Below are 17,926 nucleotides of genomic sequence, written 5' to 3'. Positions count from 1 at the left end.
CTCCTAGGCTTTGTTGTAAACTTTGTTTCGATATCACTGCAGTTAATAGCCCATTGGGATAGGACATTATGCCTGGGATGATATTTTAGCATCACATGGGTGTGTTTTCCTAAGATGACACTGTGTACAGCTTCAGTTTGAGAGGCACGGGCTGTGCTGTTTTGTTCTGTCCTTGCTTAATCAGTGTCCTTGCAGCTCTCCAGCAGTAATGATCTCATTTTCTCTGCTTTCCTGCAAATCAACCCTCACGTGTGCTGCATGCTTCTCTCTGTAGATTCATCGGGAGAGCAAAGCCCTGGCTGTTGTAAAAGTGCTTCCATTTTCACCATATTCTTCAGAGTCCATTCCACGCAGGAACATATGTGCTGCTCTACTGAAGCAAGCAAATTCAGAATTGTATGCATAATCTCGTATGCAGACATCACTGCAGCAGTAATATATTGGGGCAGGCACATATCCTCCTGTGTCGTATTTTAATATCACGTGCATGTATACCAAGTATACCAATGTATACCAAGTATACCGCTGAGATGGTTGGATCTTGAAACCTTTGTCTGAAGGAGGTATGGGAAATTATATTGCCCAGCTTTTCGGCTTCTGCAGCACTCAGACTGATCGTCTCTTCTTCCATGTCCCACAAGCCAAATGGACAAGTGTTCCCTCATTGCTTGTTTGAAAGTTTTCCAAAAGCATGACAGCTCTGATGCTTAACATTCTCTGATGACCAGAGTCATATGTACTGACTCAGTATTAAGGCCTCTGACACTGTGCTGGGTCACAGTTTTCCCTTTCTCTGAACTTAAATTTGAACCGGACCAGCATCTGAGATGACTTGTGGGTTCCCCTTACTCATCACTACTTGATTCCTCCCAGGCATTCTTTGTTTGGGGGGTCCTAGGAAGGGCTCTGTATTGCTAGTCTAGCCTGGACCCTTCACTTCCTTTTGACATTTAGCCAACCAAAGAACATGCCAACACCTGTATTTCTCAGCCTCTTTTATCCAATTTACTGAAGCCCATTCCATACGGTGAGATGCCTTGCTCAGCCTTGATATGTGTGTGTGGGAGGAGAGATGTTCTTGGTCGTGACTCACCTGCATGTGTCAGGGTTTTTGCCTCTCCATGTGAGGTAGTGCCCTTTCTGAGGAGTGGATGGGAAGTGGGGGAGGAGGGGAAGAGGGAGGGTGAACTGTGGTTGTTATGTAAAACAAATTTAAAAAATAAAATACAATATAAAAAGTGAGATCTGGTGCCCTCTTATGGTGATCAGGTAAAACACTCTAGACACAATAAATAAATCTTTTTTCTCCTTTTTTTAAATTTATGTTTTTACATATGTTACTCTTAGTTCCCTCTTTCTCCCCTCTTCCCCCAGCCCCTCAATCCTTCCAAGTCCCTACCCCAGTCCATTCCCTCTCCACCATCCAGGGAACATAAGGGCTTCCATGAAGGATTTTCAGAGTCTGTTATATCATCCTGGACAGGGCCTAGATCCTCCCCCATGTGTCCAGGCAGAGAGAGCATCCTTCCATTTGGAATGGTCTCCCAGAGTCCAGAGTCCATTTGTATGCCAGGAAAAAGTACTGCTCTACTCTCCAAGGTCCCATAAAATGTCAAGGCCTCTTCTCTCACACCCAAGTTCAGGAGGGGGTATGTGTGCTTGGATCAGTGGCATGCTGGCCTCTCAGTCATCAGTCTGGGGTCTATGTGTTCCCCCTTGTTTAGGTCAGCTGCCTCTGTGTGTTTCGCCAGCCTGATCTTGTTTCCTTTGCTTGTCACTCCTCTTTGCAACTGGTTTCCAGGAGTTAAATTCAGTTTTAGCTGTGGGTGTCTGCTCCTGTTTCGGTCAGCCACTGGTGAAGGTTTTAGGATAGCATATAATGTACTCATCGATCTCATTATCATGGGAGGACATTTAAGGTCACCTTAATAACAGTTGGTGTCAATACTGTAGATCTGTGAAGATCTTACTAGTGCCAGATCACTCTTCCAAATTATAATGGCTCCCTCTATTATGGCATCTCTCATCCTTTCCCCTCTATTCTTACTCTGGCTCAACCTTCCTGCCCCTCCACATCCTCCCCTCCCTTTCTCTTTTCCCCTTCTCTTTCTCCCATCTCCTTCAGTCCCCCTCCCAATCCAATTAGGAGACCTCATCCCATAACCCTTCTCTGGGTTACCATGCATATCTTTCTTAGGGTCCTCCCTGCTCCCAGACTCTCTGGTGGTGGGATTGTAGGCTGGCAATCCATTGATCCATGTCTAAAATCCATATATGAGTGATACCTACCATGTTTGTCTTTTTGTGACTGGGTTAACTCACACAGGATGGTTTCTTCTTATACCATCCATTTGCCTGCAAATTTCAAGATTCCATTGTTTTTTTTCTGCGAGTAGTGCTCCATTGTGTAGATATACCACATTTTCTCTAACCCCTCTTCAGTTGAGCGGCATCTAGGTTGCTTCCAGGTTCTGGCTATTAGAAATAATGCTGCTATAAACATAGTTGAACAGATGTCCTTATTGTATGAGTTTACATCATTTGGGTATATGCCTAAGAGTGGAATTGCTGGATCTTGTGGTAGGCTGATTCCCATGTTCCTGAAAACTCTCCATACCGATCGCCACAGTGGCTGCACAAGTTGGCATTCCCACCAACAGTGGAGGAGTGTTCCCCTTTCTCCACATCCTCTCCAGCATAAATTGTCATTAGTGGTTTTGAATTTATCCATTCTGACAGGGGTGAGATGGTATCTCAGAGTTGTTTTGATTTGCATTTCCCGGATGGCTAAGGATGTTGAGCATTTTCTCAAGTGTCTCTCAGTCACTTTAGACTCCTGTATTGAGAATTCTCTATTTAGTCCTGTACCCTTCTTTTTAATTGGATCCTTTGGTGTTTTGGAGACTTGCTTCATCAGTTCTTTGTAAATTTTGGAGATCAGCCCTCTATCAGATGTGGGGTTGGTGAATATCTTTTCCCATCCTGTGGGCTGTTGTTCTGTCTTGTTGACTGTGTTCTTTGCCTTTCAGAAGCTTCTCAGTTTCAGGAGGTCCCATGTATTAATTGTTGATCACAGTGTCTGTCCTACAGGACTTATGTTCAGGAAATGGTCTCCTTTACTAATTCGTTCAAGGGTACTTCCCACTTTCTGGCCTAAGAGATTCAGTGTGACTGGATTGATGTTGAGGTCTTTGATTCATTTGGACTTAAGTTTTGTGCATGCCAGCATCCAGTTATGCCAGCACCATTTGTTGAAGATTCTTCCTTATTTCCATTGTATAGTTTTAGCTTCTTTGCCAAAGATCAGGCATTCAAAGATGTGTGGCTTTATATCAGGGTCTTCGATTTAATTTCTTTGGTCTACCTGTCTGTTTTTGTGCCAATACCATGCTGTTTTCAGGACTATAGTAGAGCTTGAAGTCAGGGATGGCGATGCCTCCCAAAGTTCCTTTATTGTACAGGGTTGTTTTGACTATCTTGGGTCTTTTTTTTCCACATAAAGTTGAGGATTGACCTTTTGAAGTCTGTGAAAAATTGTGCTGGCATTTTGATAGTGATTGCATTGAATCTGTAGATTGCTTTTGATAAGATGGCTATTTTTACTATGTTGATCCTACCTACCCAAGAGCATGGGAGATCTTTCCATTTTCTGATGTCTTCTTTAATTTCTTTCTTTAGAGACTCAAAGTTCTTGCTATACCAGTCTGTCACTTGTTTGGTTAGTGTTATCCCCAGATATTTAATGTTGTTTGGGGCTATTGCAAAGGGTGATGTTTCTCTGATTTCTTTCTCAGCCCTTTTATCACCTGCATATAATAGGGCTATGTTTTTTTTTTTAGTGAACCTTGTATTCTGCCACATTGCTGAAGTTGTTTATCAGCTTTAGGGCTTCCTTTAAGGGCTTTTTTGAGTCACTTGTGTAAACTGTCATATTATCTGGTGAAGTTTGACTTCTTCCTTTTCAATTTGCATCCCCTTGATCTCCTTCTGTAGTCTTATTGCTCTAGCTAGAACATCAAGTATAATAGTGAAGAGATATGGAGAGAGTGGACAGCCTTGTCCTGTTCCTGATTTTAGAGTAATTCCCTAGAGTTTCTCTCCATTTAGTTTGATGTTAGCTGTTGGTGAAGCTCCTGCTTCTATTGTGTGCAACTAACCCCTTGTTTCATTGATTATTTGCAATGTTTTCCTGGTTTCTACTGTGTTGATTTCAGTCCTTAATTTGGTTATTTCCTGGTGTCTACTCCTCCTGGGTGAGTTTGCTTCTTTTTGTTCTAGAGCTTTCAGTTGTGTTATTAATTCTCCAGTGTGACTATTCTCCAGTTTCTTCATATGGGCACTTAGTGCTATGAACTTTCCTCTCAGCATTGCTTTCAAAGTGTCTCACAAATTTGGATAAGTTGTGTCTTCATTCTCATTGAATTCCAGGAAGTCTTTTTTTTCTTTTTTAATTTCTTCCTTGAACCAGGAATGTTGCAAATGTGCATTTCTAAGTTTCCATGAGTCTGTAGGGTTTCTGCAGTTTGTGTTGATGTTGAATTCTAATTTTAAAGCAGGGTGGTCTAATAAGATACAGGGGATTACTTGGATTTTTTGTATCTGTGGAGGTTTGTTATGTTTCTGATTTTGTGGTCGATTTTAGAGAAGGTTCCATGTAGCGCTTAGAAGAAGGTATATTCTTTTGTGTTTGGGTGGAATGTTCTATAGATGTCTGTTAAACCCAGTTGGATCATAACTTCTTTTAGTTCTTTTGTTTCCTTGATAAGTTTCTGTCTGGAGGTCCTGTCTAGTTGTGAGAACGTAGTGCTGAAGTCTCCTACTAATAGTATGTGAGATTTTGTGTGCTATTTGAGCTTTAGGAACATTTCTTTCAAGAATGTGGGTGCCTTTGCTTGGGGCGTAGATGTTTAGAATTGAGACTTCATCTTAATGGACTTTTCCTGTGAAGAATATGAAACATCCTTCTTCATCCCTTTTGATTGATTTTAATTTGAAGTCTAATCTTTTAGATACTAGTAATTGCTACACCAGCTTGTTTCTTGGGTCCGTTTGATTGCAAAATCTTTTCCCAACCCTTTACTCTGGTTGCAAAATCTTTTCCCAACCCTTTACTCAGAGGTAATGTCTGTCTTTGTCATTGAGATGAATTTCTTGTATACACCAGAAGATTGGGTTCAGTCTTCCTGTCCATTTGGTTAGTCTGTCATTTTATAGGCAAGTTGACACTGTTAACACTGAGGGATTTTAATGACAATTGATTGTTGTTTTGTATTTATTGTTGGTATTGTTATTGCTTGTGGGTTTCCCTCCCTTTTTCTATTGGTGTTTGGTAAAGTGGAATTATCTATTACCTATGTCTTTGTGAGTGTAGTTATCTCCATTGTGTTGAAGTTTTCCTTCCCGTACTTTCTGTAGGGCTGGGTTTGTGGATATGTATTATTTGAATTGGTTTTGTCATGGGATATCTTCTTTTCTCCATCTATGGTAATTGCAAACTTTGCTGGGTACAGTAGTCTGGGCTGGCTTCCTTGTTCCATTAGCATTTGTAATACATCTGACCAGGATATTCTGGCTTTCATAGTTTCCATTGTGAAGTCGGTTGTAATTCGGATAGGTCTGCCTTTATATGTTACTTGGTGTTTTTTCTTTATTCTGTGGTTTGATATTTTGATTACTATGTGGTGAGGGAACTTCTTTAACTGGTCCAGTCTATTTGGTGTTCAGTAAGATTCTTTTATTTTCATAGGCATATACATCTTTTGGTTAGGGAAGTTTTCATCTATGAATTTGTTGAGTATATTTTCTGTACCCTTGAGCTGTATTTCTTCACATTCTCCTATACCTATTATTCTCAGGTTTGGCCTCTTCACGGTGTCCCATATTTCATGGATATTTTGTATTAGGAATTTGTTGTACTTGAGATTTTCTTTGGTGTATGACTGTATACCCTCTAACCAGTCTTCAACTCCTGAGATTCTATCTTACATCTCTTGTATTCTGTTAGTTATACTTACATCTGTCGTTTATGATCATTTACCCAGCGTTTCTATTTCCAGCATCCCCTTATTCTGTGTTTTCTTTATTGATGCTATTTCGGGGTTTCAAGCCTTGAACTGCTTGGGTTGTTTCCTTCACTTGTTTGTTTGTTATTTCTTGACTCTCTTTAGATTCTTCATGAGATTTAGTTATTTCTTCAATTTTTTTGGGTTTGTTTTTTCCTCTATTTCTTTAAGGGATTTCCTCATTTGCTCTTTGAGGGTCTCTGTCATCTTCATAAAATAATTTTTAAGGTCTGTCTGTTCTGCTTCATCTATGTTGTGCTTTTCAGGTCTTGCTGGTGTGGAGTCTCTAGATTCTGGTGGAGTCAAATTGGTCTTTCTATTGCTGAGTGTGTTCTTATAATGTTGTCTTCCAATCCCTTCTTTCAATGTATGCAGGTGGGGTCTCTCTGTCTCCACTTGTCTCATTGAAGCCAGGCGAGAAGGCATGGGGACAACTGGGGTGAGTCTTCTCAATACCAGGAGCGCCCTGGAAGGTGGAAGGAGCAGGCCATGGGTGGGAAATGGGTCCCCAGGAGGACCCAAGATCACCCGAAGCAGGGCACAGATGAGGGGAGAGCCCGTGATGTGATCTGGGTCTTTTGTGTGTTGGCTGGTTCTTGCGATGCCAGGCAAGGCCCAGAAGATGGAGGGAGCAGGTGTTGGGTGGGGGAGGGGTCTCCAGGTGGACCCTAGCTTATGTGAAGCTGGAGTGCAGTTGTGGAGAGAGATATGTGTGTGGGGTCTGGATCTTTCCTGTATATTAAGTTAATCTTTAAAAATTATATATTGACTTCCTTCACCTTTGCCATGATTCTTGGCTGCTTACTTGTAGCATGCTTTGCATATTTTTATTACCTATTCTTTCCTCATTTTGTGGCTTTTCCATTCCTAGAGGGATTATACAGACACAGAAACAAAATACAATTGAATTTGGGGCAGCACTGCCCTGATTACTTCATGAAAGTACAACCTTGACTGCTTTCTATCTTTCAGTGCTCTGGTGTGAGGGAATCACACTTAACCCCATCAGATGTCCTTGTAGCCCCAGACTCCAGACAAGGCCTAGAGAAGAGTGAACTGAGACAGGCTCTTTCTGGGTGATGTGCCCTGATATATCCACTCTGCAGAACAGCTTGATGCATGTGTTTGATGCATTATAGATTACTCAGATGGGGGCACAAAATGTGGCTGGTGTGAGTGCATCAATAATCAACCCTGAGTTACCAATAATGCATTCATGTCCCATCACAACTCTTCACTTTGGTGTTATTTAAACAAGAACCAGGTAGATTTGAATTCTCTACGTTGTTTCCTGTGTCTTCTGTCATTTCTGTTTGTCTCTTGAATTAATGTGAATCTGTGTCTGCCATAGAGGTCTGGAGGATTATACAGAGAGTCAGGAACTGGTGTAGCTAGGCAGAATCAGTATATAAGCAGGGTCAAACAGGAAATGGCTCTCTTCTCTCTTCTCTTCTCAGTGGAAACACTGAGACAGCCATTATCATGTAGCAGGCAAAGGACTTGCAGCTTTGGTTCTGGGATTTCTGAATCTGCTACACTCCTGGTATCATCTTGGTTTTACCTGAGAAGGAACAAGTCTCCCTAGCTAGCAGACTGATTTTACTTCAACATTTTCCCAGAGGAAAGCACCGTAGTGGTTCCCTATTTACTACTGATTCTTCCCTTTCTTGTATATGCAGCCATGTTGCTATTACCATGAAATAAGCCCAAATCATAGGTCTTTGGAAGTTATGTAATACATAGAACGATATTGTATGGGTGGGAGAAAGGATCTCCTATCAATTTGACTAGATACAGTATATGAATCTGCCTCCAAAATCATACCATAAAAGAAAATATATTGGTTTTTATTTTCATCAATGTCCTTTCAGACAAAGTTTTCCACCTATAACCAGTGCATTTGAGTAAAGAATCTGAGGATTTTTTTACTAATCATATATTCTGCAGAAGGATGGAGCTATATACAAGACCAATTCAGAAATAGTGATGCCATTCAATGGATTTCAGGCATGCATTGTGTTAACTACTTCTATTTTCATTTTTTTTGTTCACTCCCATAAATTTTGGTTTCTATTCATAAATGGTTTGTCAAGAATTTGGTCCAAAGCTACACAGAGAAACACTGGCTCAGATAGGCAAAAAACCCAAAAAAATTTGTTCTCTAAATGTCATCTATTGCTTTAGGTATAGACAGTGAGACGGTTTTCATGATAGCAACTGGTTTTCCCTTATATTGAATCAATTTGCTGGTGAGGTCCAAGAAAATCAGGGAGAGAGTAAACAGAAAAATGCAGACTTCCCAGTGAAACTATGTAAATAGAAAATGTTAGATTTTCAAAAAGATTTTTGTTATAATTGTTAATAGTTTATTCTGATAAATAACTAAATTAGCATGTAGGAAAACATGTAAAGTTATGAATTGTATTTCAGTATCTTTGATCAGCATTTCAGCATTTGGCAGCATTTCAATATCTTTCATCAACGATTTGGTAACGATATGTCATATTACATCGCCTCTATGTTAGGTCCAAAAAAATTCCATTGTAGTTTTGCCTGGATTGACTCTTATTCCTTGGAATATCACTTTTCTGAGTAGAGTTTGTTTGGTATTTCTCCTAAAAAATAAAAAATTCAATTATAGTGACATTTCATCTTTCACTTTATTGTGTATTCACATTATACCACAACAAAAAGTCAAAATGTATGAAGCAGCAAGCATAATTTGTCTTTGGAGGCTGCTGTAACAAAAATACTATCAACTGATCAACTACCATAAACCAGCCTTAATTTCAGTGGGACACATTCCAGAGGCAGTCCATTTGGGAGCAGCATCTATGGCTTCTGCTTCCTTGACCTGGGTGTGGTGGCTCTATGGTGTGAAGCCAGCTACATTGACTGTCATAGGAGTGGAGGGAATCACCTCGTAGGGTCCTTCAGGTTAGTTTCAGCGCCCCTTTGGCTAATCTCTTGACCCAGATGATATCATTGTAGTGAACAAGGGGAAACTTGTGGAGGACTCTGAGGTCATCTGGGTCTCTAGGACAGTTCAATGAATAGCCTGTGTGGAGAACTGGAGGGCCTGTAGTGGCGTGAGAAACGAATGGTTAGAGAAGACAGCCAACTGCGGGTCTCTGAGCCTGGAAAGCAGTGGGGGAGGTCTTCCAAACATAGTCTCATGGGGGTTAAATCTTTTCCTATATGGGGTGCAGCAGGTCAAACGCAAAGCAAAGAAAGGAGGTCAATCCATCCTTTGTTGGACTCTAACGAGAGCTCTGTTAGAGTTCTTTTATCCAGTTTCTCATTTCTTCATTTTACCTGTCCAGAACTCCAAAGTCTGTATGCACAATGAAGTTTTCAGTCTATGTCTAAAACTTTAAGTATTAGCAGAAATGTTTCAGCTCTGAAAGCTGGGCCGTTGTCAGACCCCATTGCTGGAGGAAGGTCAAATCAGGGACCAGTTCCTAGAGGTTTTAGCTACTATATGAGTAGTTTCAGTCTGATTAGGGGCTGCATCTACCTACAGGGAAAGGTGTCTCTAAATATGTATTAGCAAGTACTTGTATCTTCCCCAGGCAAGTCAGATCTCAGTGAAGTCAGTTTTCCAGAGTTTTCTGGGGTGTTGGTCTCTCATTCTGACCCCTTCCTGGGTAAGGTTTCCCTGTTTTGGATTCACTTGAGCGCAACCTGGCATCTGGCTGAGACTCCCTCACTAGTCTGTCCATACTAACATACTAACAAACCTTGGTCTGAGCAACTCAACTGTGTGGTCCCAGATGAGTTGCCTGGTGAAAGTCAGTTCCCAGAGTCCTGGCAGTTGTTTCTGGGAGAATGATCTCTCCCTCTGCTGTCCTCCATCATCCTGAGAGTTTGATCTCCCCATTTCTTCTTTACTATGGCATCTCAGACAGCACTGGGTCATGGTATGTCATGAGAATATCATTCAGCCCCACTGGTATTTAGGACTGTTTGTCAGGCAGCCATGTCAGAAGCCTAGCATCAGAAGACAGCAATTTGTAGGGAAAGCCAAATAACCTCTAGGAGGGCCAAGGTTTTTTAAATATCCTTTTCCCTGTGATAAGAAGCCTTTTTTTTCAGCCAGGCATTGGTGGCATGAGTCCTTAATCCCAACACTCAGGCAGCAGAGTCAGGAGGATCTCTGAGAACTCCAGGCCTTTGTGGTCTACAGAGTGAGTTCCAGGACAACTAGGGCTACTCAGAGAAACCCTGTCTCGAAAAATCAGACCAAAACAGAACAAAAAAGACCCCTTTCTCTGTATATGACTCCATGGGCATGGCCTAATTAAAAAAAAACATAGTGACTTCATGCACACAGTGGTGCAATTTCTTTTCCCTATCTGACAGCCTGGATCAGATCCATCAGTTCTGCTCTCTGGGCTGATGTACCTGACTTGGGCCCAAACCATTTTGGTTAAAGTAACAATTGTGCTCCCATGTATCTGGTATCAATTATCTCCTGACAGTCATTGATGAGCGCCTGGATCATCAGGAAAAGGGTAGCAGGACTGATGGTGGTAGGCTTCACACACCAAGACAAGGGTGAGCCAGGAGTATGACCTGCCAGCATTCTGGTGCTACTCAATTGTGTTGTGCATTGCTGTTGAGTATAGGATCTTGGCCCAGAGTTAACTTGTTTGCTTTCTTTCATTAAACCAGCAATAAATGCCATAATTCTTAAACAGGTGATCATCCTGTGGCTCTAGGGTCCAATTGTTTGGGCAGGTATGTCATGGGGCATTTCCATGACCCCAGACTTTGGTTTAAACACCCCTTTGTCTTTTGCTTAGTTTCAGTGCAGATCAGGAGCTCACTGTACTCCCTACCCCTTTGTGCTGGTGTATAGAAGCCTTGCTATTTCCACACACTGGTATCCAGAGCCAGCAATAGTCAGATGCACCTAGGCTCTCCTGAGGCTGTCTCTTAGACTTTGGAGTTGGGATCTGAAAGATAGCAGCAATCCTAGTCTGAAGCACGCTCCTTTTGCCTCCACTCAGCTGGTAGCCAAGACAGGCAGACTTCTACAAAGTAGGTCTTTCTTAACTGGCATTTTGTAGCCCAAGGTCTACAACTTTTGTTTTTGGTTTTTTCGAGACAGGGTTCCTCTGTATTGTCTTGGAGGCTATCCTGGAACTCGCTCTGTAGACCAGGCTGGCCTCGAACTCACAGAGATCCGCCTGCCTCTGCCTCCGGAGTGCTGGGATTAAAGGCGTGCGCCACCAACGCCCGACGGTCTACAACTTTTGCAGCAGTCCCCAAGTGGCCCTTTCATCATCTATTTTTCCAGGACACCTCTGACAGCATGGCAGGAAGTTTGCATTTTATGTCTTTATATCCTGGGGCAACCTGGTCTAGGTATGATGCCTACTGTAACATCCACTGGCTGTTCATTTACAAACAAAGATGACTTGATGTGCAATCCAAATTTTGTCTTAATTACTATGGCTAAGAGATTCATGAAACAAAATGTCTCTGATCTGTAAGCCCTTTGCCCAAGGACAGATAGTTCCTGAAATGTTGGAAGCTAGTGTTTATGGGAGATAACAAGCCACATGGTTTTCATTCCATGTTTGTTTGACCCATGTCCAGTAGATGTGCTTGATAACATGTTGGTGGGAGGTATGTGGTCAGGAAATATGTCAGGATGAATCCTTGCCCCTGACTGGATATAAGCAAGAGCCTTTTAGGCAGGAAGTACATCAGGATGTAGGCTTGCCCCTGACTGGACCTCATGGGAAATGCAGTGAATTATGAATGTTTGTCTTTTTAATCCCCTGAAAAATGTGACTTGGTGAGTCGTTGTCTGGGAAACCAGAGATAGATTTGGTAAGAAAGTCCATTGACCTGGCCAGTATTGAATAAAAGCTTGTTTCAAATTTGGCTTTAAACTGTGGTAGTGGTCTTTTACTTGACCTGTGGCATTAATATTGACTCGCCCCAGTCAATGGAAGATTGAAGAATGCATCTTTGAGGTGCAAGACACTTACACCTGTTACTCTGGAGGAATCAGCCTCATGAGAATCAGAGGTCCCAGGTGTCTTCAGAGACAGGAGAGCTGTATTCCAGGGTGACTGACAGGGGAATAGGATTCCTGCCTCTTCAGGACAGGGAATATGGACTGTGATTTTTCTTTTTGTGCCATGGTCACTGGGTATTGTTTAATCTGGATGGAATAGCTAAACTGGTGAGTTGAATAATTATAGGAACCTTGGTGTTGGGCCAGTCTTGGGTGTTTGATTTCTGTCCATGACAACAGGGATCTTTGTTGTCCATCTGAGATTGTACAACTGTATCTTTTGATTGGAGACAGAACTTTCAGCTAGGAGATATTCTTCTGACAGAGGGTAGGACAGCAAACCTTTGCCGGGTATCTCTAAGTCTAACCGTGTTTCATCATCAGAAGATGATGATGGCTTTCAATATAGGCAGAAAGTCTTGTCCCAATCAGTTCTCTGTTGTTGAACACCATTTGAGCTATCTCAGGCAACTGGGACATATTTATACCTTGAATTTTTAACTTTTATAACTCTTTTTAATATCTGGGGCTGATTGGGAGATGAAGAAAATCTCTTTAGCAGCTATCTTAATCTTTTAAAAAGTACCTATTGAATATTGCTTAAAGTCTCTATGGTCAGTGTAGGACAGAGGGAAAATTTGTTCTGCCAAGGTTGCATTGCTAGGCAGTGATACCCCTGCCCACATGCCCAACCCAGGGGTAGTTTGTTTTGTTGTTGTTACTGTTTCAATTTTTTCTGAGAATAGTGGGGTTTATGGATCATTGGTCAGAAAAGAGACATAAACCATGAAAAAGAAGGAGTCTAACTTCCTCTATTTCTTCTGGCTCATCCAAGGGGCCACTGGTCAGTACAGGAAAACAGAACAGGCAGAAACATACAAACACACACACACACACACATATACAAATACACACACAGACACACACACACTCACACACACACACACACACACACACACACACACACACACACACAGTAAAAACAACCAGGGATGGCTACTGCATGTTCATACACCTGAACAGAGAGAGAGATCCAGTAATGTCTCACATGGAATCATGACTCAGGATTAGCAGCCGTGTCCCACCTCTCTCCTATGTGTTCAAGCACAAGGTTCCTTAACCAGATTCACCTCCAGTGACAGAGCAGGTGACTTTCTGATTTTAATTTGTTTCCTTTAGGGGTGAATATCTACAACAATAGAAAGTCTTTATTAGCTGACCAGCAACTGTACTGGGTGTTTGGAATATCAGCCCTGAGACTTTCCCAGGTGAGCTTTTAACCACAAGAAACTATGTTATGGATTGGCATACTTCAGTTAAGAAGAACAGTTAGCCAGAAACAGAACTAGAGAAGCCAAAAAAAAAAAAAAAAACAAGGTTAGTACATTTAGAGACTTTCCCAGAACTACAGACTTTAATCGATTAGATCTTTGTTTTTTCTTTTGGCTGGTGGTGCTACCTACATGCTGAGTTTTACAGGATAAAGGGTACTTCCATCATGGAGTCAGTTGCGCTAAGGTCTGGGGGCCTACTAAGCTCTGGAGCCCTGTTATGTAAATACACAACTATCAGAAAAACTTGAAATAGAGAAGAAAATTTCCACAACATTTGACAATAAACTCTTAACAACCACACTGTATGTCAAGGTCTAAAACATTAGGCTCTGGAGTTTTCCCACAACCTTCATCTGGTTTGCTTGAATCTATCCCAGATAGGAAATTGGCATCAGCATGTTTATAGCTATATTGACATATTGACATTGTTAAGTTTCCTTTCCAAAGTTCAGAGAAAATCTTCCATTTTTGTCTCTGAGTAATTTTCTTCTTCATAGGCTTACGGTGATAACTAATGGAGGTTATTCAGTATATGCAGGCAGGTATGGTGGGGTAGGTACATGTATATGTATTGGAGACTTTGTTTCTTTGGTAAACCTCGTTAAGTATTACCATGGAAACTGAAAGAACAAAAATACTCCTATGAAATATCTATCAGGATTTAGTGGATAACAATGCCTTTGGACTCCACTCATACATGTTTATAATTTCCTAATTGATTTCACAGAAATTTTCACTTTCCATGCGCAACCTTCAGGCGAGAACACCCCATGCACATGTTTTGTCAGAGTTGGACCAAGGATGGCAAGCTTAGAAAATGTCAGTATTAGGAAGTGGAAGTAATACTGAATCCATTCCTAGCCTGAACTGTCTCACACAAGTCAGCAACATAGAGCTCTAGCAGCCAGGGTCACAGAGCACCTCTGCTATAGAGTGTGAAGTTCTGGTTTTCTGGTCATCTGGTGAAGCCTAGGGCTACCAGCTCAGCAAGCATTCATTCTCTTTGCGGTTGAAGAGGGAACAGTCACTGTCAGTGCTGCTACTGCTGCTTGGTAGCCTCAGGCAGTTCAAGTCTGAGGACTTCTCTCTCGTGCTCTCTGCTTTGGGTACCCATTTATGAGTGTTTCTCCACATTACCCCTGCTCTAATGTGACCTCACTTGAGTGAGACAAGCTGTCATTGTAAGGCCAATGTTATCCCATTCATTGAGGAAGGAAATTACTTTGTTTTCTTCCTTCTGGTACCTTATCACATACTCTTTTGTCTGGGCATCCCAATGATATGATTAACCAACATATGAAAGTTCCACCATGTAGTCTCCAGACACTCTTGGCACATGAGTTAGTGAATACACTAACCACACAGGGAGCTAACTGAGTGGGTAATTTACTTACTTTTGTTTGCCCAGAAGTGTTGCCTAAACCAGTGTAAGTAAAATTGAAAAGAAGGCATAGCCATTAGTGTGCTCAGGTAGTGAACAGCTCAGAGACTAACATTATTATGGGTAGCCCACCAGAGACCATCATTGTGACATAGTTTATAGCCAACTGAAAGTCTTTATTCTAGTGAGCTGGAATCACAACCAGGGATTCCTTTACTGTCCCTTGTGGCCCCGAGTGTTTTAAAGGCAGAAACCATGTTCTGGATCCTCACTCAGCAGCCACAGGAGGCTTCACAGAAGTGGTTTGAAGCAAACAATTTTAACAGAATTTAAGATAAGGCAGCTAGGACATCCTGGGCTTTGATTCCTAGACTAGGGTTGGGTGTATTTCCATGGTGATCAGTTCTAGTTAAACATAGAATGGCCACAGCAAGAATACAAGATGGAGGAATCTTTGCACTGTCACATGACTTTTACAGCATGATAGCTATTATGGATCATCTGCACTGTGTGGGCTCTCCACAGTGGAGAGAAAGCAGGAACTTTTAAAACTGAGGTGCAAGAGCTCCCAATCCCGGCGGGAGCCAAGCACCCCAGACTGCAGATCTTCTCTCCCACCAACGAGACCAGGAATCGAGAGGAGGCTGGAAGTCCAGGGAAGCAGCTGTTCCTCAGGCAGCATCAGGTAAACAGGCCGGCTTCCTGGCCTGTGTTCCAGTGCCTGCAGATCGCCTGGGAACTGCACAGAGTTCCCAATCCCGGCGGGAGCCAAGCACCCCAGACTCCAGATCTTCTCTCCCACCAACGACACCAGGAAACCAAAGGAGCCAGGGAGACCAGGGGAGTAGCTATTCCGGATCAGGTACAACAGGACCCAGCATAGGGTCCAGGGGACCAGGTAGGAGGCTAAGCGCCCCAGATTCCTGTTCTTCTTCTCCACCCACGGGACCAGCATTTGGACAAGGAATAGAAGAACCACCAGATTATTGGACTTGCTAGCACCCACCAAAAGGGAACTCTGGTCCCCAGACCAGTAAGGGGCTCTTTCTGCACCCACTAGAAGAAGAGATGGGAAAGAGACAATACAAAAACACAGTCAGCAACAGAAAAACAAATATGACACCGCCAGATTCTAGAGACCCCACACCAGCAAGACCCCAACATTCCAATCCGAACGAAGCAGAAGAGAATGACCTTAAAAGCACTTTCTTGAAAATGATAGAGGCCCTAAAAGAGGATATTGGAAAATCCCTCAAAGAAATGGAAGAAAAAACGAACCAAAAAATGCAAGAATTGGAAGAAAAAACAAACCAACAAATGCAGGAAATGGAAGAAGAAATGAAGCAAAAAATGCAAGAAATGGAAGAAAAAACAAAGCAAAAAATGCAAGAATTGGAAGAAGAAACATACCAAAAAAGGCAGGAAATGGAAGAAGAAACAAAGCAAAAAATGCAAGAAATGGTAGAAAAAACAAAGCAAAAAATGAAAAAAATGGAAGAAGAAACAAACCAAAAAAGGCAGGAAATGGAAGAAGAAACAAAGCACAAAATGCGAGAAATGGAACAAAAAGCAAACCAAAAAATGCAAGAAATGGAAGAAAGAACAAACCAAAAATTCATAAAAGGCAACAAACTAACGAACAGATAAACAGAAAATTGCAAGAAGCAATGCAAACACTGCAAGGGTTGAAAACTGAAATAGAGACATTAAAAAAAACACAATCTGAAGAAAGGCAGAAAATAGAAAAGCTGGACAAACAGTCAGGCACTACCAATACAAGCATTACCAACAGAATAGAAGAGATGGAAGAGAGAATCTCAAGTGTTGAAGATACACTAGGAGAAATGGATTTATCAACCAAAGAAAACCTTAAATCCAACAAATCCTTAACACAAAACATCCAGGAAATATGGGACACCATGAAAAGACCAAACGTAAGAATAATAGGTATAGAAGAAGGAGAAGAAATCCACCTCAAAGGGGCAGAAGGCATATTCAACAAAATCATAGAAGAAAACTTTCCCAACCTTAAGAAAGACATGCCAATGAAGGTACAAGAAGCCTACAGAACACCAAATAGAGTGGACCACAAAAAAATCCCCTCGCCACATAATAATCAAGACCCCAAACATACAAAATAAAGAAAGAATATTAAGAGCAGCTAAGGAAAAAGGTCAAGTAACATATAAAGGCAGACCTATCAGAATTACACCTGATTTCTCCATGGAAACTCTGAAAGCCAGAAGGTCCTGGATAGATATTCTACCTACACTAAGAGACCATGGATGCCAGCCCAGACTACTATACCCGGGAAAGCTCTCAATCACTATAGACGGAGAAAACAAGATATTCCATGACAAAACTAGATTCAAGCAATATGTGTCCACTAACCCAGCCCTACAGAAAATTTTGGAAGGAAAACTCCAACCCAAGGAAGCTAACTACAACCAGAAAAACATAAGCATTAGAGAATCCCTCTCTACCAACAGCCAAAAGAACAAAGGGGTGAAATTCCACACATAATTCCACCAACAACAACCATCGCAAATCGAAGAAGGATGAGCAATAAATGGTCATTAATATCCCTCAATATTAATGGCCTTAACTCACCCATAAAAAGACACAGACTAGCAGAATGGATTCGAAGACAGAACCCTTCCTTCTGCTGCATACAAGAAACACACCTCACCCTCAAAGACAGACATTACCTGAGAGTTAAAGGTTGGGAAAAAATTTTTCAATCAAATGGACCCAAGAAACAAGCAGGGGTAGCAATCCTAATATCTAACAAACTAGACTTTAAAATAAAATCAATCAAAAGAGATGAAGGAAGTCATTACATACTCATCACAGGTGAAACCCACCAAGATGAAGTGTCTATCCTGAACATCTATGCCCCCAATACAAAGGCATCCACATTCGTTAAAGAAACATTATTAGAACTTAAATCTCATCTAAAGCCCCACACAGTTATAGTGGGAGATTTCAACACACCACTCTCACCACTAGACAGGAATACCAGACAGAAACTCAACAAAGAAGCAACGGGTCTAATAGAAGTAATGACCCAACTGGGATTAACAGATATCTATAGAACATTTCATCCACATAAAAAAGA

The sequence above is a fragment of the Mesocricetus auratus genome, unplaced genomic scaffold (genome assembly GCF_017639785.1).
Source record: "Mesocricetus auratus isolate SY011 unplaced genomic scaffold, BCM_Maur_2.0 Super-Scaffold_100033, whole genome shotgun sequence".
Lineage (NCBI taxonomy): Eukaryota > Metazoa > Chordata > Mammalia > Rodentia > Cricetidae > Mesocricetus > Mesocricetus auratus.
Note: the sequence above shows the minus strand (reverse complement) of the source record.